The sequence below is a fragment of the Falco cherrug genome, chromosome 6 (assembly GCF_023634085.1).
Source record: "Falco cherrug isolate bFalChe1 chromosome 6, bFalChe1.pri, whole genome shotgun sequence".
NCBI lineage: Eukaryota > Metazoa > Chordata > Aves > Falconiformes > Falconidae > Falco > Falco cherrug.
The window spans coordinates 63,908,920-63,935,226 of NC_073702.1; the positions used below are offsets into that span (position 1 = coordinate 63,908,920).

The 26,307-nt window shown below is 38.1% G+C and overlaps 1 long non-coding RNA gene across 1 annotated transcript; it reads left to right on the forward strand.

Moving 5' to 3' along the window:
• The first annotated feature begins 23,422 nt into the window (after positions 1 to 23,422).
• On the forward strand, positions 23,423 to 26,050 carry LOC129736321 (uncharacterized). The gene is made up of 3 exons (XR_008732732.1): positions 23,423 to 23,475; positions 25,054 to 25,134; positions 25,856 to 26,050. It is a non-coding gene; the product is annotated as an uncharacterized LOC129736321 (long non-coding RNA).
• The last annotated feature ends 257 nt before the right edge of the window (positions 26,051 to 26,307 follow it).

The window sequence follows — 26,307 nt, forward strand, 5'->3', positions numbered from 1 at the left end:
GTCATTTTTCAATTGTGATATATAGATCTTATGCCTTTAAACAGATTGAGTGTTGGCAGAAAGGACATATTCCTGGTGCATTTAGTATGGCTTTTATTATCTTTCTGTTCTAAAAATTCTTTGAAACAATTTTAATGATCATAGTTCAGTGATAAGAATTGAAAGAAAGCTGATGATGGTAAAAATTGTGCACTATTTTATGTCACAATCAATGCAAAGTCACGCATGGGGAGTTCGCTACTAAAGCATAAATCTGCCTGTAGAAGACAAAACATGAGACACTGCAGGAAAATCCAGTAACAAAAAGGTAATTCCTTTTGTGAAACTGGCAGTGAGGATCTGTCAATTGTGTGTTTAGTGTCTTGTAATACATGGTAACACCTCAACTTCACCTAAAATCTGCACGTGATTGACAATATAAAGAGACAGAGAAACAACAAGGTAAGCAACAGCCACAGGGGTAGGATATATGCTTACAAAGCACAGAGAACTTGTCTTACTATGTCCAGGGCAGGCAGCAGAGAATTGCAGTGGCATAAAGTGTTTTTTGATTATTTTTAATTTTGCAGACCTTCATATTTTCTGCTGTCTTTTGGAAAAACCCTCAAATATTATGAAAAGAGGGAATGAAAAATAAATAAAGATAAAAAAGAAACCTGAAATAGATTATGGCCACAGCATTTCTGTTCTGAGAAGAAAAATATAAAATAATAATTAAAAAATAATCAAGAAGCATTGTACCCTATGGAAATTTCAACTCAGTTTTTGGACGAAAGAGGTCTACAGGTAGGCATCCAAACAAAACATATCTTTTAAAGTTCACTAAGTGTGACGAATGAGTTTATATTATTATACTGTATGAGTGTCTATTTTTAGGTTATATCAGTACAACTAATTTCACCACTGTGTTTGAAGCACAATTTTTTGAACATAGCCCTAGAAGTGTGCTTTGCCAGAAAAAACTGTAATGCACTAGGTACAGAACAACTTCTGTAGACACATTACCTGGACTCTGAAATAAATGTAGGAAGGTGACCTCACATGGTTCTAGGTCAAGCAATCAGGAAACATGGATAAAAGCAAGAACTGTAAGAAGTCCTTGAGGAAGGAGTGTGTTTTGAAGTTCCCAGCCTCTGAGCTCTGACTTGATATTTTACTGCTCTTTGCACTCCAAAGGCTATAGGAAAACTCACAAGACCTCTTTATTCCTTGGAAAGGAGAAGAATATTGTACCTGCATAGAATAGCTATGCCTAAAGATAGCTTTCATTGAAAGGTATGTATTAAAACATATGAAATATATCTCACATATATACTATATATGCATACTAAGAAGACTGAAAAACTTCAGGTTCCCCACGGTGGGAGGGGGCGAGGGGAGGAGAAAAAGAAAGTTCTGAAATTCTCCCAAAGTTTACTGAGTGAACAAATCCTCATATAAAATGGGTCAGGAAACACATACAACACTGGCCAAAATTCATATTTTCCCATTTTCCTGGAGCTTGTCTCCCCCCCCCCCCCGGTGCATCCCTGGTGCACGTGCCTTTGCATTGTGTGTGGCACTTTATAAGTTGCTGGCCTGTTTCTATTCTATAGCTCATTCTTGAAAATAGAATCAGTGTGTTAACCAAGCAATCATAAATCAGGTTTTCCTCTAGCTCCCTAATGAGAACAATTACTCTTCCTTGTTTTATGGCAACATGCGGTATAATTAATACAGTATTGTTTAACAAATTAATCACAAAACATTTCATAACACAAGCATTTCCAAGTGAAATATTTAGATTACAAAATAGTTGCAGATAATCACCTATTTTGTAACTACAAATATTTAACAGTTACTCTTGACTTCCTCGCATGGTAAATACATGTATTTGTGAGGAGACACAACATCTGTGATGAGAAGAACAATATTCTGCCCTCAGATGTACATGAAAAAATTAGTTGCTACCTGGATTCTTTAGAAGAGTGTTCAGATTATACCTATGTGTCCTCCTCATAGCATTGCTAGGAGGGTTAAAATCCTCATTCTGAAGAATATAGGTGCAGTCAGGAGCACAGGACTTTTTACTACTCACTTTTCTGATTGGCTTTCTTTCTGTTGTATAAATGCTATTATCTGAATCATAGACTGGAAAACAAGAAAAGTTATCAAGGAGTGAGTAAAGATTTATTCTTTACTTTGGAAACAGTTTTGGAGTTCTAAAATGTTGGCATAATGCCACCTGTAAGCCATGTAATAAACAAGGTGCCATCTACATTGTGAAATCCCATTACTTACAGTATTTTAAAATAAACTATAATTTAGTACACACAAGATTGTGGGTTCTACTAAATTATGCTAAAAAACTTCAGCCTTAAATCTGAACATAAATATCCCCACTGCTTATTAATCATTAAAAGCAGTCATGCCATATATGTCTGTTTCTACTTTTTTCTTTAATATGCACCCTACCATCTATTACAATTTGTTTTAATTCTGATAACAGTAAATCTCAATAATAAAATCAACCCATAGTAAAAACCAAACAAACTAAAAGAAGTCAGTCACTAACCAGTTCCAACTTTATTTTTTCTTATTTCTTTCTCTCTTCTCTCCTTTCTCAATCTTTTTCCTCCATTGAAAGTGTGTTTTTAAGTTTAGCAGAGTATTTTGGACTAAATAGAAGTGAATGCCAACATCCTGGGATGCTTCAAAAACTGCTGGTAGTGACAAACTTTCAATCAACCCAAGAAGATATCACTTTGCTCCTGGGCCATCTAGACCTTATGATCCCACTTCTTTACTCCACTTAAAAGTCACATCCACCCCTACCCTTCAGCATTCACATCGATATCACATGGAGAATACACATTAACATTCACAGGATCCAGAAGGGACAAGAGAGGCAACTCAAAATAAAAGAGACGCTATTGCCACAGTGTCACCATCAACCCTGCTTCTGGCATCTGCTTCAGATCCTGAGCCTGGTTTGGCTCAGTCTTGGGAGACCCATGCAGGCAGAACAGCTGAGTTTCCAGCAGGTGGACCTGTCACCATTTATAGGCTCAGTCATCCCATCCTCTTCACTTCCAAGGTGCCTCTACTCCCCCTTGGTTGCTACACCCACACCTCTTGACATCTTTGCCCTCTTCTTTTCCAGACAGGAACTCTGCCTAAGGAGGTAATGTAGATAATGCATGTTAAGGCAACACCCCCCCCCCCCCCCAAAAAAAAAAACAAAAACACCAACAAACAAACAAAACACCCAAAACCCTCCCACCCTCCCACTCTTTGTCATTGCATGCAAAGACCCTCTTACATGGTTGATACAAGAAAACAGAATTGGCCTTGCTTATGGAAACTGGCTAGAGTCAATTTAAAAGGCCCTGTTACATACTGTAACAGAAACCAGAAAAGCCATTTTTACAGAAAACAAGCCACAAATCTTGTTAAAGTGATTTCAGATATACACAATTGTGGTCAGCTCTCAGGGTGACATTACATAGGTGCTGTGTTCACAGTTACATTGCACTCATTCAAGATGAAAAAAACCACCCAGCTGTTGTACATGCCAGTTCTGAGCTCCTAAACCTGTGTTTTCCAAGGGCACCCCTGCTTACAACAGCTGAGCTACCACAGCCCCAGTACTAGGCAGTCTGTATTGAAGTTCCTACTTTGAAAACCTCATTCAAATGTCATTGACTCATCCCACACAGCTGGTGTTGCTTCATTGCCCTGCCACTGATATTTAATCTACTCTCCTGATTCTGTCCATGTGCCATCTGACTGTAACAGTTACTGGTAGACAGCAGCAGTCTCTCATCCATTTTAAAGAGAACCACATATCTTTGGATCCATCTTTCTCTTTCACAAGACATCTTTTTGTGAACTCTTCTTCCTACTCTTATTACTCCCATTTCTAACTAAACCTGGAAGTTATGAGGAGACTTCTCCATGACTTCCAGTCCGTGCCATGTTGAAGAGTGAGTTTTTCTACCCAAAGCACTCACAGCTGTTCCTTAGCTGCTGTTCAAAGCTGGCAATCTTAACCAGTGATATTCATGTGTTCCCCTAAAGGCCCCATTGCAGTGCTCCTGCCTGCAGGTATCCTTAGGGAGCTGCTCAGAGGGCTGCTCCTCACCAGCACATTGAGGGCCTTTCTGTATTAGGGCTTTACATTAGCTCTTCCAAGACCAGATCCAGCTGTGAAATGCAGGGAAGGGCTCGATAAATATCAGTACTCAAAGGCAAATTCTAGTCCACCTCATCATATAGTCTCAGCAAACACACTGATTGTCTTTGAGACGCTCTGGGAAGGGATGAGAAGCCATAATTTTCTATTGCTTTTATGTGAGGGGATGCTCAGATGTTAAAGCATACATAGTTGGAAGGGTAAGTAAATTAATCCATAGCTGGAGGTAGCATACCCTCATTGCTGCTTTCCGAGGCTTTCTATAGAGAAAAGCATTTAATTAGAGTTTTAGAAACCACTGACTGAATTATGGTAACTGCTCTTTGGGTTTGCTGTCCATGATACATTTACCATTTCAGTAGTAGTTCAGCAAACAAAACAAATAAAAACAAAATCCAAAGCCATTCTGTGTTATCTTACATAGTAATAATACCACACTACCTCCTTCATCCTATTCTTTCTGCAATAAACATACTTGTACCATTACAAAAGGAGCAAAGTACTCAGAGTGAACAAACAAAATCAGTCAGCTGAAGCAGATGATTCTTGGTTTCCATTCAGAAAAGGTCAGAATATTAAGTCATTCTGCAAAGGAAAGATGAAGATAGTAACAAATCACCACCAATCAGAAGAGGCAAGATCATAATAAATGAGAAATAGTGATGCTACTGCAGCACTACTATAATTTAATAAGTGAAAAAAAAGCCTGTTTAATTTTTGTACAGCAACAATATAGGATAATTAACATGAGGAGATGCCCATCTTTATTAGATATAACCAAACTCCTGTGAAACAAAGACTGTAGGATATTGCTCATATATGGGATTTTGGCTGAAGGAGCTCCCCCTCAAAATAGAGGACTGAAGGCCTGAACAAGGAATGGCATGAAGTGAAAGTAAGAAAAGAAAAAAGTGGTGTTAAGAAACAATTAGCTTTTCCACTGGCGTTAAAAATGAGATCTAACATGAGATGATTTTCTTTGAAATATTTATTTGTACACCTATTAGATTTTTATATGGTTGTGGAAAACACTGCTTTGATTCTGTGTTTTCCCTGCTTTAAAGCCTTAAAGGTCTGTCTTAGTTCATAGTAGTATGCTTGGGAAGAGATAGTAAGAAATATGAAACAAATAACTACGTCCTGTGTAGCCCCAGTTGCAATAGTACCTGAACAGTTCACTATCTTAAGCACATTTGTCAAAGAGCTTATCAATGACAGATCAAGGACTTCATCATGAATTTTCAAGGCCCATGTTAGGCTATGTGGCTCATGGTCCACACTAGTAAGGAACGGAACAGATAAGATTGTGCAAAATTCTGTGATACTTATCAAGGTAAAATAAACACACTTTCCAGATAGTAGGTATGTATTGAACCATGTGAAAATTCTCCTCTGACCTTGGAGAGGTGGAACTATCTAAAGTATTCAGTCAAGTTTCAGAATGGGGGCCTGAAGAAAATGATGAACAAGCACTGGTTGCAAACTTAAAACCAGACCATCTGAAAAGCATCTGGTTTTAGGCTGCAAAATCACATCCATCAACCAGAAGAGGTTTTATATAAGCCTCACTTTAAAGGAAAATTCCAAAAAGTTAGCAGCTAGCAAAAAACCACAACCTCTTAGAAGTATCATCTGCACAAGAAAGAAGGTTAAATAATATCCACAAATTTACTGTGTAGAAACTGCAGATCACTGAATAGAGTTTTTGATGATGATAAATGATTTGCCACTGCTAGAAAAACAATATTTGAACCAGCCAGGTTCTGTTTACATAGTACATATGCCAAGGTGTGATCTGAGCTCTGAAGCCATCCATATCCTCTCTCTAGACACAGGCTGTCTAGGGATAATATTTCTGGCTAAAACAAGGATTTGTGGATGAAAACATACAGAAGCATCGGCAACAGTTAATTAAAATGGGGAGATGGTGGTATCTGAGTTTAAATTTAAAATTAGCAAATTTGTATATCAGACATACATACATAAAATAGAACTAAACAAACTCTTCCAGTTTGGATTTGAGTGTTTTGAATTGTTGTAGAACTTGCTTGTCGCATTTCTGTATAAATAGATCAAATTTGCATGAATATGAAGGTCTCGCTCCATCTCTGCCTAATTGCAGACTCATGCATTTATTCAGTACCTGTTGCCAGTGCTCATGTGAGGGAGCAGCAGGAGCTGCTCCAAGATGGGGATGAGCTGGGAGCCACGGGTGGCCCCAGGGAAAGCTGCGCCTTTTTGCAGTGGGGCACAGGACCTGAGCAGGTCCAGGGCATTGACAGGCATAGCCTCTCTCAGTGGTCCTGGGAAAGGTGATAGATGAGCCGGGTCTCAGCCAGGATGCCCAGGCAAGAATAAAAGGAGACAGGCCTGTAAGAGGACTGGAGACAAGGGTGCCTACACCCCAGGTCCAGGATCCATCTCAGAAGAGCAGCCAGTGGGTCAGGCCAGCAGAGACAGGGCCAAGCACAAGTAGCTCTAAAACACCGTTCAGGCAAGGCTGAGGTGCCCAGCCTCAACTAAACCAGTGACACCAGACCAGTGGGCAGAAACCTGTGGGGGCATCCCAGGTGATGCCAGTCAGGACCTACTGGTGTACTCAAAGCCGTGACAATCTGTGAGTTTTCCTATTCATCCAGCGTATTCCTTTGTTACTAATCTACAGTAACAACCAAAGAAATTTCTCCTGAAAACATAAAAATTTTTGACTGGGACAAGTGGACCTGCCTGATCATTCTCACCAGGACCGCCATCCAAGCACCATCTGCCCATTGCTCCAGACCTCCATTTAGGTTCAAATGTGAGCACCTGGTGCAGTTTCACCATGCTGTTCTTGCTTGGGCACTGTGCCCTGGCCAGGGTAGTCATTGTCCCCACATTGTTGCCAACTTCAGGAGCAGCTTGCTCTTGCTGCTCGCAGACACGAAATCATACTGGTCTGCAGCATGGTGTGTCTGACTGGGAGTGCTCTGGATGTCTCAGTGCTGAGAAATGTACAAGTAGAGCTGAATGGGCACCAAGATCTGAGCCACCAGGGATGCTGGAGGTTGGAGAAGATTGTTACAGAATACATGCATATCATTTACAGCTACAATAATTAGCCCAAGAAAAGCAAAGGTCATGTTATTCATCAGTTCCAGAAATGGCTCAAAATGAAAAAAATCCTGACTGGCTACAGATTTTAACTGTGCCCCAAAGTTTAAAATTTTTGTGGCCCTCGGTTCTGTCAATGAACTAATTACGGAGTTCACAGAGTACTGTTAGAGTTTTTCACACAATGACTTATGAAATGAAAACATTTTTCATCAGCTCATATGTTTTTATAAAATGGAATCATTAAAGATTGAAAAAGATCAATTAGATTAATTAAACATTTATATTCAGAGACATTGACTATGTATAATTTATATGTACAAAGTGCTATTTTCATATGTAGTTCATATATACTAACCATATAACATATTCAGTCAGTATCTTTAGTTATAATCTCAGTCTCTACCTTATTCATGTATTTTCACTAGTAATGTTCAGCTGACCATAATATGTCTCCTTTTCAAAAATGATGACTTTTAGCAGATTGTTTCCTTTGCTTTCTGTCAAGGTATCTGTGTTCTTAAACTCATTGTGGATATTCAGCTTCATAAAACTGAGAAATGCTGGTGTTGTCTGGGATTCATCTTCTAATGCCTTGGCAAGGCACATTCATATTCACATGCAGCACTGATTTTAAACATGTATTTTTATCTTAGAAACAATTAACTTTACATGGGAATGAATTTGTTGTTCAGTGTTTATTTTGCTGTAAGGTACCCAAAATAATTGTTAAAGGAAGGTTATTAGTATTGCGATTCATCACTAGCTTAGTGTCACAGCCTCTGTGGAAAATATTAAATTGGTACCATTATAAAATGAACCTTAGGAAGGCAAAAAGTACTAAAATGAGTACTGGGTACTCACCTTAATACTATTTCTTTCTCACAGCCATTAGCTATATTAACTAGTTGCATACTGCTTCTTAAGAATTACACAACTGTTTTCTATATACCTATAGAACTACATTATTTCAGAATACAGCATTAGTAAACTATTGATTACACTGATGCAAACATGATTCTTATTTTAGAATTACATTTTCACTAACATGATATTTTTAACATCTTTGGCAAAGATGTTTCCCTAAATGCCTGCTATGAACTTCACTTGTGCATGCCTATCAATTCTGAATCTTTAGCAAATGTGCTAAAGAGGTAATTAAGGGTTGGCTTTATACAGTAAGGGAGATTAATGTGGTACATAGTGCACATCCTTATCTGTTGGAAGCAGAATGAAGCTTTCTATGACATGGCAGGATATGTCATTGTCAGTAGAAACAAAATATTTGCATATGAGAGAATGGTTAGGAAGTGGTTACCTAAGTTCTGCATGTTCCTGAGATTTGCATGGTAGTTTTGTTCCTGTTGTAGTGTCTTTTAAAAATAATTATTTCTTTCTTAAATATGGGAAGACACTTAATATACTACACCTGAAGTGTAATGCTTTATAATGTCCAGTATGGAAATATGAAATGAGAGCAAAACAGTACAGGTCTCCTATATCACCTAATTTTTCTTTTGGCAAAAGATTCTTCTGCCAAATGTTCTCCCACTGTAGAGTTAAACTAATAAAACTATGAATTTAGGGATCAAAAAGTACTTAGCAAAATACGACTATGCTTTGTTTAATGGTTGTCATAATGGAACCTGAAGGAATCTATCTGAAAAACTGGAGGTCTAAAAGCTGGTCTCTATCAAAACAAACTTCTGTTCCCTGGGCTGCCAGAGAATCCTGTTCAACACCCTATAAGACAATGAAGCTAAACTCTCAGAGACAGCTGTTTAATTGACTGCCATACTGTCTCCCATTTCAACCCACAAAGATAGATTTATCTAACCAAATAAGCTAGTTGTCTAGATCTGCTTTTTAGAGCAGTTCCACCCCCTCTACCCTCCTGGTGCACATCTGAAATAATTCCTATGAATTTCAGCCTAAACCTGTGTTTTTCTTTCCACTGCTAATAAAGAAAATCTAGGATGATTTCCATAGATGTAGGAGTATGTAGTATAGGTACAGTGTAGTATGTTAGAAATTACTGTGGTACAGTAGGAGAAGATTTGTGGAGTGAAACACATGATGCTGAGGAACTGATATGTCCTATGTGTGTCTGAGGGAATTTACTTAGGCTTGGTCCTAGTGTGATTACTGGGAACATACATTAGCAGGTCTACCATTAGCAATAGTAGTGTGTTAAGTGCATTCCTGGAATAATCTTTTGCTTTACCTTAAGAAGGCCATTTGCACCCTCTGAGGCTGCTCTTTGATATGAACGGATGCTCAGTAAATTCTGGATAACTGGGAGATTTGCTTCAAATAAGCACTGATGATCTAAACTAAAAGACTGGTGTGGGTGTTCCCACAGATGTCCAAGGTAGATGAGATTTATCCCACTGTTACAGCCATAGCATCAGATATTGTTTTTGTAGATGGCCACAAGGTAGTCAAAACTCTGCTCTAGAGAAGCATTACCTGCAGGTACAGGCAGATTAGGTATCAGTGCCTTTACAAGACTCAGTTTGCTCAACAGTTATCTTTAATTCAGTACAGCAGTCTCTGTGCACCTGTACGATAGGAGCCAAACCCTTAAAAAATATAAAATCAGTATCTTATCTCTCTCATACTACTATTTTTTTCAGCTTAGGAGAATAAGATGACCAAGAGGATGTGAGCCTCTCCTCTCTGTGAAAGCAGTTCTAAAAAACTACTCATCCAACATAATCTAAATACTTCATTATTAATTTTCCTAGCTTTATTTTCTTGTTCCGTGCATTTTAAAAATGAACATTTGTTAATTTATATTAAATTGCTTCTTTTTAGCATCAGTCCCATGTTTTATTATTATAACGCCCTAATTATACTAGACTAATACTATTTAATGTAATTTCATCAGTTTCATCAAAGTGCCTGATGTACAAAAACCATACCAAAACAATCATAAGAACACATCTACATATATTTAAATAAAACAAGCAATTTTTCCACACAGTAAGGGGACAAGTAAGGGGAGAGATTTCACAACATTAGTTGCGTGTGCTGCCACACAGTGAAAGTTCTAATTAACTTGGTGTCCTTGAAGCCTTGTTCTTTTCCATTTGCCTTGCTATAATATAGAAATTCCATTATTGTCTGTACAGGGAACTGCTGCATGAAATTAGCATTTCTAGTCATCTTCACCCGACAGTAGTTTTCCTGGAGTGAGTACTTACTCACTTGATGGGGGACTCCTTGTATGACAGGCACCAGCTTACAAGGCAGGGGATAACACTGCCAGGAACAGGGAAAGGAAGTCATACTTTTCTGAATGAAGGAAAATGAAATTCTACTTTTTTTTTTTTTTTTTTTTGGTCATCTCTTCTCTCTCACATTCCAATTTGCTCACATCTCAGCTGCCCCTTGAAGACTCATCCTCAGAATGTGCATTTCTGGAAAAAGAGGCCTTGAAAATTTACATCCCACACTTGAAATAACTAATATTCTTTAGCCATTTTAAACTCAGTATTGTCTTCTGCAGTGAGCCCTTCTAGCAAACATGGGAAATAATACTGGCATTCTCTTCCACAAAGAGTGATATAAGTTTAATTAACTAAATAATGATGATGGACGTGTAGGATTTTCTTAAAAGGAAACAGCCCGATGTCCAAGCTGTGGATTGAAGTATTTAGGTGAAGTATTGCCACTGCTAAAATCAGATGTGACGTTGACCTCAATGCAGACAAGGTATTGCCCCCTTTGGAAATTCTGGCAACAGTTATATTTCAGCTTATATTGACTATTTTGCACATAAATTGAAATAAATATAACTGCATCAAAGAACAGGGTCGTTCAATATTTTTTTTTTACCACTTCACTAACATTCTATCTAACAAATAGATTTCAGATAACAAAATGTTTTTGCTTCCATGGAATAAAATGAAGACATCTTTGGTGCAGCCTCCAGGTTAAGCACAGCTATGTCCAAAAAAATTGGAGATACATTGTTGTGGTTTAACCCTGGCTGGCAACCAAGCATCACACTCGCTCCCTCCCACCCACAGTGGGATGGAGGAGAAGACTGGAAGAATAAAAGTGGGAAAACTCGTGGGTTGAGATAAAGATAGTTTAATGGATAAAGCAAAAGCCATGCGTACAAGCAAAACAAACCAGGGAATTAATTCACTGCTTCCCATGGGCAGGCCAGTGTTCAGCCATCTCCAGGAAAGCAGGGCTGCATCACATATAACGGTTACTTGGGAAGACAAATGCCATAAAGACAAATGTCCCCCACTTCCTTCTTCTTTCTCCAGCTTATATACTCAGCATGACATCGTATGGTATGGAATATCCCTTTGGCTAGTTCAGGTCAGCTGTCCTGGCTGTGTCCCCTCCCAATGTCCCGTGCCCCTCCAGCCCTCTCGCTGGCAAGGCCTGAGAAATTGAAAACTTCTTGACTTAGTACAAACCCTACCCAGCAACAACCAAACCCATCAGTGTGCTGTCAACATTGTTCTCACACCAAATCGAAAACACACCACTGCACCAGCTACTAAGAAGAAAATTGACTCTGTCCCAGCTGAAAGCAGGACACACATGAATATCTTCTTATCTGCTGTTGCCTAGACTAGGAAATGAAAAAGCAGAAAAGCAGTTATAAAAATGTACAGGATAAGCAAGTTCTATATTAGCTCTCTGATTTTTTTACTTCCCTGAGTTAATTGTTGAAGAAATCAAGAAACATCTCACAGAGACATTTATGATCAAGGAAGTGTTTGTAATATTTATTTTTAATGCTTCTCTTGAATACATTTGTACTGGGATCCCATCAGATAGTTAATATACTCTTTATCCTCTTAAAGAATGCAAAAGTGTGAGAAAAAACTAGTACCATGGTTAAAAAAAGGGAATAATAACTTCATAGGTGGCTTAATACAAGTACTGTGAACAGATTAGTATTTGCTTTGAGATATGGCTGAGCACAGAAGGCCAACCTAGTACTTGCCATCTTTACAGAGGAAACCTAGAGGCAGAATTGTCCTTGGATATGCAAACACTGAAGTAGGAATCATTTGGATACTTGGTCCGCTACTCTTCCTAAGTGAAGAGGTAGGATGATTTCTCAGCTGTGAAGATGTATCCTCTCAGTTTCAGCATGGGTGATTGATTGCTTCCTCTGACAGTTCTTTAACTACAGCTTTGGAAAGGCTTAAAGATTGGAAGCTGGTTTGCATCTAACCCACTTATTTGTAGGAAAGGATCTGAGGAATATCCTGTTAAGAAATAGACGTGCCATAAAACACAGCAATTGGAACCAGATACCTTGCTGGAGTTCCTTTGCTGTGGTAGGAGAGAGTGAAGCATGGGCTGTCCGTGGGACACTGCAGGTTAGACGGTATTAGTCACCTCAGTCCAAGTGGCTGGATAAAAGTACTTCAAAACGTAGCTTGTGGATCTCTGTAATGCTCAAAAAGAAACAAGGCAAAACATAAACTATAGCACAGAAATGTTGTAAAATGAAAATTCGTAGCAAGCTGGAAATAAACTATTTTAATTGAATTATGGCATGATTGAGAAACTGGAAAGTAAATTAAGAGTTCTCATTGGTTTGATAATTTTGTTTGTGCAGTATCTTTAAAAAAATAAATATAAAATAAGGTATTTATTTTACTCCTAATCTGCTGTTGCAGATCAGTAAAATCAGTAAGGACTTACATTTTCATAATTCATATAAGGTTTTGCTCTATCTTTTTAAGATTTTTTTTTTAAATATGTTTTCTTTCCCTTGCAGAGACAATATTAACTGTGTGAGCAAACAAACTGGTTTTGTTAGCAACTGGAAGGAATGAAACACTGCTAGCACCTAAGGAGATGTGTTTCCAACAATTATCTTAATGAGGTGATTTCCCTTTGAAGTCAGCCTGACCCATGGGTAATCGTTTTACACCAGCCCCAACATCAGTAGCAGCTTGCCAATATTCCTGTCCATCAAGACTCACTGTAACAGCCATGTTCTGTGTTTTCAATTAAATGTATGTTGTACAGGTATACAACTGTAGTGCTTCTCAGAATGAAAGAGACTAAATTATTTTGATAATAGAGACATTTCCATCTTTACCTGGATATGAGTCAGGAGCTCAGATGTGTCCTCAATTAAAATTTGGATTATGGGGCTAGTAAAGAATGAGTAGAAAAGTAGTGCATCAGAGGAAATAGGAGTCTTCACTGTGATTTATCAGTTCTCTTAAAAGTGTAAAGCCTTTCTCTTTTTAGACCCATTGTCCAAAATATAACAGTGACCTATTTGAAAATATTTTTTTTCTCTTCTACCATGCTATGCTCTATCTCATTTCTTTGTCTTGTATACATAAATTTCACATCTCTGGTTAGATGGACAAATATGATGTGACTGTTATAAAAACTGCAAGACCAGGGCATTTACTATTCTGATGTTAAATTAAGTGTACCTCAGAGAAATATTTTTCTATAAGACATGCATTTTTTTATTTAGTAATATTTATTTTCAACCAGGAAGTGTCTAAGTGAAATGCTTCAAAACAAATCAGTGCAGGTAAGAATACTGCAGTCTGATATTTTGATTTAAGCTTTGATTGAAGATATGAACAAAAAATGAAATATTGGACATTCTGAAAAGGTAAGAATTTTCATGTTGGATCAAACGCCTTCAAGCAATAACAGCAATACTCCTGTACCTTTCACGCTTCTTCTCCCTCTTTCATTCATACTTATTTTGTTAAGTTTGAAATGCACGTCTGGACCCTGCAACTGTTAAGGCCTAACGTGCATGAGTCAGTGTCAATCCAAATTCAGCTGAACTGCATATTCAGGAAGTCAAATATGCATCTGGAGTGGGATCTTACAGGAAATTTTACTGAGACAGAAATATAAGCTTGCTTTCCCGCCCCCACCACCCCCCCCGAAAACCATGGAAATTACTTAGACAAGATTTAAGTTTAAAAGTGATTAGGATACTTTGGAACAGTACTTTTCAAAATGTGTTCCCTCCAGGTGTCAATCACGGCTTCTGAGCATTTAATTTCCTCTGCAGTTTCAGTGCCCCTGCTGCTGGAGGGACTGCCTGGTGTGAGATTATGGCTGAACTTCTCACTGCTGCTGTGACAGGCTTCAGGCAGAAGAAATGTGCCACCAGTTCTCTGCACCTCATGCCACACAGCAACAGCTGACCCAGCTGGAAAAGAAGGTGGGGAAAAGAAAAGGTGAATGGAGGCATTTTAGAACTCAATTATTAAAAAGAAAAAAACCCTGCATTTCAATGCATTGCTTGAGAGCTTTTTACTGAAAAATATATTTGGTAAGGAAAAAAGAACAACAAATGGGTAAATGATCTGAAAAATCCCTTCAAAATATTACTCACTGTTATTTTGTAGAATAATTTAAAAATTAACTTTGACACTTTTTAACAAGAAAAAAAGTGACTTTTGAAAATACCTCCTTTCTTTCTTGGGTTTTTTTTTTTTTTTTTTGTTTCCCAGTTGTTACATTAATTAATTTTAAGGAGAACACTATTTAAAAAAATCAGTCAGAAACTTGACTTATACTTGAATTAAGACGCAATGCTGAAGGTCATTACTCATAACTGAGATTTCCAAATTTGTCTAAAGAAGATGGATGATAAAATACCTTTAAAACATATCTTTGTTATTCTGGTCAGTTCCTATTAATCTTAGCTTTAGGACTATGGGTCATCAGCCAATATGATACCAAGACAAAACTTAAAAATTTATGACCACAAATACCTATACACAGAAGGAAGGTGCCAAGTGAAAAAGAATGAAAATAATGTTGGCCCTTCTTGTAGGATCCTAGATTGCCAAGTCTGCTCAGTGCAAGACTGCAGATGTGAATTATGGCTGCTTTTTTTTTTTTTTTCTTTTCTCCAGAAGTCTTCACTTTTTTCCTTGAACACACTGAAAAGCAAACTAAACCAGATTAGATTTCCTAGTGCTTAAAAGAAGTGCTGGAATATCACCAGATAATATTTTTTTTCATATAAGAAAGGAATCTGAGTTTTTGTTTAGACCATTTCAGCTAAATTGTTGAAGAACCTCTAAATCCAGTAACTATGCTTTTTTTGGTTGGTTGGTTGGTTTAGTTTGGGGGGTATTTATTTTATTTTATTTTATTTTTGTGTTCTCTTGAGCTGGCACAGAGCTAGCTGTTATATATACGATATCACATGGTAACATGAAAATAGTAATTGTTATTGTTCATCAGTCACCACAACAGCCTGTTGCCCTATTTACAATAACAAACTTTACCAGACAGAGGTCTGCCTTGCTCCTAGGTCACTATCTCTCAATAAGAGAAATTTAGAGTTCTAGGGCTAATGCATTTTTGTACTTGTAGTATCCCACACCATGGTCTCTTTGCAGAGTGGATATATTCTGAATATATCAAGGATGTATATATTTAATTAGATGTTAAACATCTCAGAAACATTTTGAGCAGAATGAGTCCTTTATGAATTCCTGCTTCAGCCAGACTTGTTGACTGTCAGTGGGTAGTAAGAAGGTGATAGGATTCTAGTAAACTCTACTGTGAGTGTGTTAAGGTGACTAACATGCATGCTCAGAAGCACATCTGCTGCCATTTCAGTAGAAGATGCAGGTTCTACATGTGAAGTCTTTATTTCTCTGCACCATATCTGGCATGGAAAACAAGCATAGCTGTTTCTAAAGATTTGCGTTAAAATAAAAGAATGGCAAATCATAAGATGCAACTTTAAAAAAACCCAAGGAGATTTTGCTTAAATTTTCTGAAAAATAAGTCACCTTCAGAAAGATGGAGATGCTGAAACTTCCAATAAGAAGGGTGAAAATTTTGGAAAAAAGATAAATGAAAAGAAATTGTAATGGTAAACACTTTATAACATAGATGTTACACTCTGGAAAACTGTGAATAATCTTACACGCATAAGTCATCCTTTTTATACAATGGAAAGAATGAAAGCCGTCTGATATAATAAATATAATGCTGTGTTCATACTTACTACATTATTTCAATGTGGTTTTTTTAGGAGAATGTGGCAAAAATCATAGCAGCTGTAAACAAGTCAGCCTAAAATTCATGCCAAGAAAAGAGGGTTTTGAAGTACCAAATTTGTGATCTATGCAGAGAAAAGTAGCTGAGAGTGAGAAATACAGAGGTGAAAGACAGTCTGACCTTTGGGTGAAAGAAGATGAAAAAATTATTTCAGAAATGCGATTTTTTTTAAGAAAACAAGAGAGGCATTGAATGCAGAAAGCTGAAAGCAGCATCTTAGAATTGTAGAAGGGAGTAAACAAGTAGAATTATAAAGGGGAGATGAGAAAAATGTTATGTTCATGTACAGATGTAGAAGTCAGCAACTAGAGCAACAAGAGCCGTTTTCAATTCCGTATCCATAACCAAATCTTAAATATGTCATTTCTCGGCCTCTGGGTATTTACTTCTGCAGTTTCTGTTCTAGGGCTATCCTTGTGATCATTTCTTATCTTCTCTGAGTTAGTCTCTGGGCTCAGCTGTGCCCTTGACTGTCACCTCCAGAGCCAGGTAGTCCTTCCTGATATGCTCCAGGTCCTCTCTGGTACTATCATTGGTGCACACATGAAAAAGCAGCCAGGGTCTGAAGTTGTCTGAGGGCTGGGCAAACCTTGGAAGTCCTCCCAGAATGTCACAAACCCACACCCCAGCAAGAAGCAAATGTTCCCCAACAGCAGGTCAGGTCAGTAGTTGGGGGCTTCTCACACCTGCCGTGAAGACACTGCTGTCACTTGCCTCTTCCTCCTGGTGGTACCATGTGGCTCAGTCTCAGCTGGCTGATACAATTCATGGGAAAGAGCTCCCAATATCTCATTCCACACTGCCAAGCTGCAGGTGGTGTAGGAGCTATCCTCCCCTGGTGCAAAAGTCACAAACTTCCAACCTTCGTCATCATGGAAATCTCCATTTCTCGGCCTGATAAGCACAGACTGTCTCCTCCCTCAGTACAGTTGTGGGTCCAGGCCCTTGGAGTAGATCCAGTCAAACTCATTCTCTTCATCCATACCATTCTTATTCTTTGGCCACAGATATAAAACAGACCACCCTTGTGACAATACTTTTTTCACTTTAAAGTTGTTATGTAAGCAAACTTAATTAAATCACACAACTCTGAGCAGACAGGATGAAGAATTGAAGGAAAGGGGCTGAAAGGGTAGAAAAGGGATTGATTCCTTGCCCTGCTATCACCCGAATCCTAATAGATGCTGTCATTAGGAGAGTCAGAATCAACAAGAGATGATCAATCAAAGATAGAAAAGTCACAGCTAGCTCACAGGGAAAGCCCTGTGCAATGAAAAGCCAGTACTAACACTTCCTTGAGTCTGTAAAGTCATGGTCTAGGCCAGGGTCTCTTCAGCAAGGAGGTCATAACCTCTCCAGAGGTCACCCAAAGTAATCACAGGGTTGTGAAGCATCAACAATTTATTATAGCTACTGTAAACAAAATCTTGCCTTCCCACTCCCATTATATTCTTCACCTCCAAGACCAATTGTCAATCTATCATCAGTACCTCAAAACATATGCATAGATAATTCTTGCAGGCTTGTCACTGTTACTATGAATATGTGTTTTCCTGCTGGTCTATAGGAAATGCAAAAGTTTCCTGGCATCCTGCTTTCCTTTTATTTCACAGAAACTGCACAGGGATTCCAATAACACCAATAACAGCACAGAGGCAACTCTGGGAGCTCAAGGGCACTGACAAAGCATGATCCCAAAAGGGAATAAACATTAAATAGTGTGACATGTAGACAAATAACATAAGGTATTACATTATATTACATTACATTACATTACATTATATTACATTACATTATATAATATTATATAAAGTATTAAGTAGATACATAACTTCATGAAATCTCAGAGTGAGGCAGGATGCAAAAAATGTTGTAGCCAACAAGGGATGGCAAACTGCCCGCTCTGAGTATGCCTGAGGAAAGAAAAATATGCCTTTCCAGAACAATCAGCAAATCCCCACCTCATCTTTGCAATTGGGTTCCTGTTGCTGCTGCCAAAGACAGGAGGGAGGACTGGAAAGAAGGGAAGGAGGCATTTCCCAGCAACAATAGTTCTTCCTCTGAAACTTTTTTTCTGGCTGTCTTCCCTGGCCTGGTTCCGAGATTCATGGTCTCCCAGCCACTAGGAGCAGGACCTCTTCCAGTCAGCTGCCAGTTCCTGGGAACTTGAGAGGAGAGCAGGGATGTGAAACATTGGTGCTAAAGATGGGCTATCACACCAAAGGGAAGAGGGGGTGGGGAAGAGGGACCGAGAGGGGAACATGGACCCTGTACTCCTGAGGAAGAGATGAGAGGGTTCCAGGAATGAGAGGTGGGAAAGAGAGGAGGCATGGCCTCACTGAACTGCCTCTTGGCACCTTCTTCCACTCCTCCCGCATGCTTACTGTTTCTCCCCTGACTGTGCTCGGCTGCAGCTGCACACATCTTTTCTGAGTTTATCGGTTCAGGCCTGTGGGCGAGTGAGGCTCACCCCATGCCCGTACCTGTGCTCCCAGTGGCCCACACGGACCAGCACCTGCGCTGGTTTCACTTTGATCTGTTGTGCTCTTCTTTGAAGGGCAGCAAGAGATTTTTGCCTCATGGAAAGGGTATCTTGCCCAGGTAGTATCTAGTTCCTCAAACACAATACTTCTTTGCCTTCCCGTTTGTTCTGCTGTCTGTTTTTTCAATTGTTGCTTTCACCCAGTCTTTCACCCTGTTGGTTTGTGGGTACCCAAGGTAAAGCACCTTGATGTTTTATCATTAGGTGCAGCGTACAATAGCTAATTGTCTCAGCAGAGCATGTCAGCTACATGTTACCTTGCAAAACACATCTCCAGATACCTTATCACAGCTCTTGGGAGCTCTCCAAACAGCCCACTCCAGCAGCATAACAACAAGCAGGCAACAAGCACAGGCAGATAGTGCCAGTCTGAAATGTCAGCATCAAAGGAACCAGCGAGCTGAGAACACAACACAAACACACCAGTCTTGGTCTAACAATCAAATTCCCTTACAAACCCATGACAAAAGGCAGTGGTCCAAACTGCAGTGTAAAAGAGATCGTAAAGAGTTGGCATTAAACTCTCAGCAGTTTTGCAGGCTGAAATCTGAGACATTTGTTGAGTGTTAGACGGCAAGTGCTCCATCTGAACACAGGGCCAAGATTTGTACTGGGATGACTTTATATGGCCTGTTGTAAGAGAGTGGGATGAAAATGTATAAAGGAAAGCAGACATTGGGTTGGGTATCTGATTTGGTCCCTTGCAGCTCTAGTAGGGACCAGGAAGTTATCATACAACACAGTGAAGCCAGAGAGTGGGTGGAAACAAGGCCTCCAGCAAAAAAAACCAAATTAAACAAGGAATCAGTGGAGAGTCAATTAAGACAAAAGTCCTCCAGCAGACTACATGCAAGCTACACTACATCTAACAAATAAACAAATGCTTGCCCAAAGTTTATTTCCTCAAAGGTACAAAAAAATGGTGTGGGTAGAATCTGGCTGTGCCTTGCATGGTAGCTGCAGCTTTATCACTCTGTAAAAGTTTCTTTATAAAAATAGTGAGATGCAGTTTTTGCAAGTCAGAACCATCTGAGTCCTGACTAGGCAACTCAGACGAAAATAGGAGTCTTGTGCACATCTCTGTGTCTGTGTCCAAACCTAGGTTATGCCCTTCTATGCTAGAATTCAAATGAAGATAACGTCAGAGTGGATTCATATCTTGCACCAATAATTAAGGATGACCAATTTCTTTATTTCAGCTTCAGTTTCCAATGCAGATTATATTCATATTGAATTAAGTGAAAATATCAAATGGCAATATATATGTTATACCATTGCAGCTTATGTACAGTATCATAAAAAATAAGTCATACTTTAAAACAAATGTTTATTTTAGTGGATACCAGGTAGCTGCAAATAGTGGGAACCATTTGTAAGAAACTGTTGAGATGACTTCAAGGAGACATGTCCACGATGCTTCTTAAATTATAAAACCACTTTTAGACATAGGTAATGCCTTCTTTAAACAGGAAACACTCTCTGGTTACAGAAGAACCTGTGATGCAGAATTCACACCTCAGGACGTTTTAAATAAGCATTGAAAGCTTATGTTTTTCTCAGCCAAATTATGGATTCTGATGCCTTTCTTTCAATAGGCTAAATTTATAATTGCAATTTTAATCTCAAAATCAAATGTAGGGACAAGCAAAAGCACACTAGAGGATGTTTTCAAATGCTGGAAAGTATGCTCAAGTCACTGAAATGTTTATTTCTGAATCTTTTAGGATCAAAATATAATCTGTCACATTCACATTTGAGCACTGGTTGTAATATATAGAATTTGTGAATACAGTAATTAATATAATATTAATTGCATTTCTAAAACACTAATTCTGAAAAAAATGTTCCACACAATCTTACTTTTATCAGTAAATTTGCCATAAAGCCTATAAAAGGATAAAAAGAGGTCTTTTCAGCTTGAATGACCAAAATTAAGTAATGATGATATAAGTCTGCATTTCCCCAAAATTTAACTTTGACAAGAAATTAGGGTCAGACTTCCATAATGTAGCCAATTAATGTGCAGCACAGACATAAGAGTAACCCACAAGTTCGTAAATTTTTAAGGCCAGAAAAATCATTGAAATTATCTTGTCTGACATGCACTATAATATAGACCATAAAACCTCATCCTGTTTCTTTCCTTCATACTATTAACATGCCTTACTTTAAAGCATTCAACATTTCTATAAAACCATTTAATCCCTTTTGAAATCATTAGGGTTTTTTGCATGAAGTAGGCAGTGGTCTAAACATTAGACCGTAGGGAAAGTTTGTGCTATTTATAACTTTCACTGAAAGTGCTGTGACTGCATCTCTCATTCCAGACCTTGCCTGCAGGTTTGATGTAATTGCACGGGTCTTTCTGTCATTAAACTAATGAGTTTGAGTTTGCAAAGCCATGTTTTATGACAGGCAATGAGGCATCACACCTGATTAGGAGTTGATTTTTTTATAAGGCAGGGTTTTTTTTCTTCTTGTTGTGGTCGTAAATGGCATTGGGATTTCAATATTGGGCCAAGCTTAACAATTTACTGTGTGGTTTTACAGGACTCTGTAATTTGAGAAAATGACACTTCCTGTCTAATGAAGACTATCACAACCTCTTTCACCAGCTGGACCACAGGAACCATCCTCATGGATGTGAAAAGGAAAGTTACAGCTCTACTAATGCAAAGCTTTCAAAAATCTCTGACTTGGAACATCAAAACCTCATAAAAATCATGAGGTTTTCATAAACAATAGTTGTTGGTATATTTGTATTTGCTTTCTTGAAAATTCTGACAGCCACATTTGACAAGTTGTAAGGGTGGAAATTGTTTTTCAGTGGTGCTCAAAATAGACATTCCTACCCAATCTAGAGAGCAAGCTAAGGTACTACTATGTCTAACTGCTATTCTATACTTTCTAGATCTGTTTATACAGTGGATTTTAAATCCAGCAAGGGGGGGGGGGGGGGGGGGTTCTGTTAAGATATTTACAGATGGTAATCCTAGTAAACAGTCTCTGTTTAAAGATGCTCAGTGATCTTCTGTTTCTGTGCATTATGTAAATGTAAAAAAAAATATGACCATCAGTCCTTTCATGCTCTCACTTTCTCTTCAGCAAGTGCTCAGAGATTGAGAATAAATTAAATGCAAATAAATTAAATCAGATTTTTCTATGCTGACACTTTTTTTCTTTTTCTTCCCCCCCCCCCCCCCCCCCCCAAGGAAACAATTTTTAGTTTCTAAAAATAACCTTTCATTGAATAAGAAATTTGAATCTGAGGAACACCAGAAAATATCTGTATAGAACACAAAAATAATTGTTCAGACAATGCTGGTAACGCCATCAGTAATATGGTATTTGTTTCAGAGACTTTTGCTGGAGGGATTTATCAGAAGCCTACTACAGTAGAGCAGCTCTTCAGACAGGCTGCAGCTTTTTAAAGCAGACAGAAGCTCTAGTTGACACTAGCTGTAGCTGACACTACTGTGAACAGCCACCTGGAGAAGGCCAAGATAAATGATCTCTTCACATAAGTGCCACACATCAGGTGTGTATCAATGTGATTACTAGAGATTACACATAAGTTATAATATTTTTATTACCATGGATGGAGGAAAGGCAGTATTGGAAGCCAGACCCCACATTGACTTTGTTAGACTTCTCAGAGGTCTCTAAACCTTCCAGCCTTTACAAACCTTTTTCTTTTTTTTTTTTCTTTTTTTGATTCCACAGTCTCTGTTTATCTTATTAAAGGACAGAAAGTTCCTAATGGGAATTAATTTGTTATCTCTGCTAGTTTTCTTGATTAAGCTTTTGCTACAAGGGCTTTTAATTTCTCTCATAGGCAAGACTTTGATAGCCTAAGTAAAAACGTTAAACACTGCTTTGTGCAGATATACTTTTAAGGAGTTATCTCTAGTTTCTGTATAAAGGAGCATAACCAGACCCCTTCCTGGTCCTGTCAGCTCTATTTAGTAGGCCTTCATTCCTGCTGTGGTTGTATTTCTCTTTGGAAATTACAGTAAGAGGTACTGAAGTGCCTGCTCTAGCAGTCATGTGCTGACAGCCGCGCTATCTGTGGAGGGAGCTTTTCTGAAATGCTGTCTGCTGTATATCAAGATGTACATGAAATCCTTCTGTCTTTTGGCTAATTTGGAAAGCAATGAGAACCTTCAAGTATTTGGATCCAGCTGTCACCACTCATGCAGGGTGACCTCACTCTGCTAGGCATAGTTATATTAAGAGCTACTCTGAGCTAGCTCCCAATGACATGATATGTCTACATGATACAAGCCAGTCTGTAGAAAGAGAGAAAAAAACTGTTAGGGTAACTATAGAGCTGGAAAAAACCCATAAATTTTCAAGCAATCAAAAACTTTCTTTTAATAGTCAGCATACTTCACAGTTAAATACGGGCTGAAAAATATTGCTCTCAGCTTAATAATATATGTTAATTGGTTAGACTGTGAGAAATGGTAGTTGGTATCTTGTAAAGCATAAGGCTGTTTCAAATGGAAAGAGACACTAAGCTGTTTATCTTGCTGTCAAAAAGGCAATGGAAGAGAGGATTTATATCCTGTGAACTACAAGATACCAGCATGGAATTGGAAAACACAAGATAGTATGTTTAAAAAATGCTACTTCTACTGAGCCTATGATTATTATCTTCTCATTGGCCTGTTGGCTACAGAGGTGAAACCATGCCTTAGCCATGTCCCACTATACTTGGTTTATAGCACCATAACTGATAGCCTGGAACGTGCAGATACTAATGTGTCTTTAACTGATAGAAATCCTTTGGTTTGAATTATATTGTATATTAAGATGTGAGCTGGAATGGATGGGCTGATTATCCTTGCAGATGTTGAGCGGCATTGACATAAATTTGCTCTACTGTTAGCAAGTTATTCATAGCCACCACTTCATAGCCACCACCATTAGAGTTTTATCTTTTGATAGGAAGTCTTCATTGATCTAGTACACAAACATGCAAATGAGACTCTGTCTTTGTCAAGACCATTATCAATATGCTGAGGATATTCTGATTTGACCAGTAAATTACTTTCCTGAGTGGAATTCAGTTTCTTTTACAAACGTGTTCCTCAGCAAATGGTGATTGGCAGTGTAAGAGGAGGCATTTGTTTAAGTTATGCAGATGACTGAATGAGGTATAGACCTGAAATTCATCCACTGCAATACGTATTTACTTGGTTGCAGGAATGCTCAGGGATTTTCTAAGTAGTTGAACTGACATTAAAGGATCAGTCCAATGATTTTTCATTTCAAGACCAATTTTTACTTCGTCATTCTTAAGGGAATTGGTTAGCAGAGTTAGTTCATCCATTGTACATGGGTCTCTGCAATGATGAATCTGCAGGTTTTGCTGTCACTTTTTTGTGTTTGATGTTCTATAAGTTTTGTGAACCTGATACATAAAGTCATCTGCAGTGACAGTGAAAGATTATTCTCTCTTGGATCACTAGGAGGCTTCTTTATGCTTTTGCTGTCTGTCTGACATATTGATATTTCTTAAGAAGCTCTGCCATAATTTCCATCTTTCCTTAATTAACAGAGAAGTCAATCCTTCATCAACCATAAGACTATCATAGCTGGGATCTTCAGCAAAGGGATACACCTGAATCATCTGTTTACATTTTTTGCCTTGACGAGCTGTTTCTGGTTATAGGCACACAGTTCATATTCTAGTTTCTTGAGAAACAGTATAACAAAGAGATCATACATTTCTAGCAGTGGTTTTCTATTTCCTACTATGGTGTTAAATTACTCACCATAATCTTTGAGGCTTGCCTTTTCAAAAATTAAGTGTCTAGGAAAAATCAGTATGTGTGGTGTTAGAGCTGCTTTTATATTTATAGTGCCTGACCAATACAAACTGAGACAAGAGGCAACGACTAAAGTAGATAATCTTTTTTTTGCTGTTAAGCCCCACACAAAAAGTTTTTTCCATTTCTTGCTATTGAAAGGTTTGGGTTATGGAATAAGTTTAGATGGTAGACACCTGCCTTCATTTCAGCTAGTTACCATACTTCATTATTTGCTTTTAGCAACTGTTAATACTACAGCTGTTGAAATTGTTAATGTTCAACCTTTCTTTATTATTAAGTGTTTTTTAAGATTAAACTTTTCAGTCAAAATTTCAAGAGTCATGATTTGAGATACTGCTACCATCCTTTGACAGGATTTCACTAATCCCTGTATGAGTTATCAAGGGTGTGTTGACGAGATTGGATTTGACAGAGGTTGTACTGCTATACTGCTTGTGAGTACCCTAATAACTAGCTTAATTTGTGATGTTAATTTTCCATTTCTTCTTATTGGCATAGCACCTGATTCTGTAATTAGGACAGCTTAAGGATGTTTTTTTTCACTGGAAGTAGATTGAATGAAACAATCCTTTAAAGTATTGTTTGATCTTTGTAAGCCTTCATGAGAGGCCTCTTATATGGTATTGCCAACTTGATTAACTACATAAAACTTTTGTTACAGTAGTAGGCATGTATGAACATTTCTAGATTTATTAAATTTGTTATAAACTTCAGTCCGAACTCTCCAACAGTGACACCCTCATTAGTGCCAGTATAATAGCACTAATCAAACCCAATTCTCCCTCCTAAGCAACACCAATGAACAAACCGCCAGTGATATTCATTGTCAACCCTGTGGTTTTCTAGAAAGTTTGTTAGATGCATCTGTCTATATACCAATGAGAGCTTGTATAGGTATGTGAGCCACTGAAGCTATCACTGCTTTCAGCTCTTTGCTTCCTGAGCATAAATGTTCTTTCAGTCGATTGACACCACCATGAGTTAACTCATGACTGCATTAAAAGTGCCTATATAATAGCTTTCTACTGTGTAATGATATTATGACATCACTAAGTGGACTTTTAAATTAAAATTAATTAAATTAAATTTAAAAAAAATAAAAGGTGTTTTGCTTTCAGGAAGCTGTAATATTATTTGTTTGGTATGTTGATCTAGGACCTGACCTACAGGAGTGGGAAGAGTAATGAGACTTTCATAATACAGCAAGTGAAGATGAGTGCAAAACTGAACTGACAAGCTTTAAGGTGGTAATGTTTTTGTGTGCACTGGTGACAGCTGGTTGGAAGATTTGTGCTGAAAAGAAACTGTTCTCCAGCTAGAATGTATTTGATGAAAGAGAAGGAAAAAAAATCTCATTTTGGTATCTACCTTTGAAACTAATCACATTCTCCAAGAGAATAAAATAGATTGTTCTTTTTAGTAAGAAGACATATGCCTGTGTTACTAAAAATGTAGACGAGGAAACTGTAGTCTAAGTATTCTGAAAGCTTACTTCATGGGTAAAGAATTTGGAAAAGCCTCCTAAAAAAGGTATAGACAAGCACTAAATGAGCTAGTTACTGCCTACACCAAGATATCTAAATACAACTGATAACAAGGGAAAAGTA